Below are 1,520 nucleotides of genomic sequence, written 5' to 3'. Positions count from 1 at the left end.
TATTAAATTAAATATTAAATATAAATATTAAATATTAAATAAAAATAGCAAAATATAAAAATTAACGTGTTAAGGAGTAAAAATTTTACGAAAAAGAAAAAAATATTTTATTTTAATAAACAAGTTGTTTTTTTAAATTTTATGAAAAATATCAAAATTTTAATGAATTCTATAATTTTAAATTTATTTAATCTTTTAGTAATTTAAAAAAAATATTTTTTTTCTTTATTAAATTTTACATAATTGATAAAATATTATTTTATTTTAAGAAATTATTATTATTTTTTTTAAATTTTATTTTTATAATAAATTAAGACAAAAAGATAATTAATATAAATTTAGATTTGAAACTTGATAAAATAAAAAAAAATCTCTTTCAAAAAATTTTTTCTCACTCCAACCAAATTTCCCTTTCCGTGCCTCAATTGCTTTTCAAACATCTATCCTACCAAAGCAATACAAAATAAATTCCAATCATGAATCATGACCATGAACGAGAAAAAAAGGAAGGAAAACTCACAAAAGACACGAAGACAATAATAATAATAATAATCATCGTCATCATCACAATCGGTAAAGTTTCAAGAAATTGTCCACAGCAGCGAGAGAGAGCAAATGGACAACAAAAGAGCCGCCATCCCATATATACTTTTACTCCAACTGCTGCACCGTCTCCTCTCACAATCAAAATAACAGCGCAAAAGGGAGGCAAAAATGCAAAATAAAGTAAAATAAGACGAGAAAAGGAAAAAAAAGCATTTTTATTGTGGTTAAAAATGAAACGAAACGCAACAAACGGGATTGGTTAAAGCAATTCTTATGGGTTTTTACATGTAAACTCCGCTGCTTGTTGCTCAGCTTCTTGTGGTTGGACAATTATTTTCAAATTGTTGTGATTCTTTTACAACAAAAATGGCGAGAAACATTTTTTTTGTTTGTTTGTATTTTTCTTTCACCTTAGAATTCTCTTTAAAAAAGAAAAAAAGAGTTCGGACCACCCCAAATATGGATTTTTTGTCATTTGAATATCGAAACTATTAAAAAAAAAATAAATAAAAAAAATGTTGAAAAATTAATGACGACCATTAACGAACTAATGATTATTATTATTTTCAGCGCGTGCCTATGACTCGACTTGAGAACTCGAAGAATTTTTAGTAAATATTTTAATGGTGTTTGTTTGTCGTTTTTTTATTGAGATCAGTTTAAATAATAAAAAAAATAATATTAACGTTGAAAAAATGTCGATTATCAAATTTTTCCTTAACTCGATATAATTTTTTTATCGACTTAGTAGAGATGGGAGTCTCTTGTTTTGGTCATGAAAGCAACGGTCACGTTTCTTTTTATTTTTTTATGGACTTCAGCACATCAGCTTGACATTCTTTCACTCATTTTGAGTGCATAAATATAAAAAAATCGAATTTACATAAATAATATGACAGAAAATTCAACTTTTTTGTAGCAAAATGAAAAAAAATAACAAGCGCGCGCGTTGAGACATCGGGCATCAGGTCAAT

The sequence above is a fragment of the Culicoides brevitarsis genome, chromosome 2 (assembly GCF_036172545.1).
Source record: "Culicoides brevitarsis isolate CSIRO-B50_1 chromosome 2, AGI_CSIRO_Cbre_v1, whole genome shotgun sequence".
In the NCBI taxonomy this organism is placed as follows: domain Eukaryota; kingdom Metazoa; phylum Arthropoda; class Insecta; order Diptera; family Ceratopogonidae; genus Culicoides; species Culicoides brevitarsis.
This window is presented reverse-complemented; position numbering follows the sequence as displayed.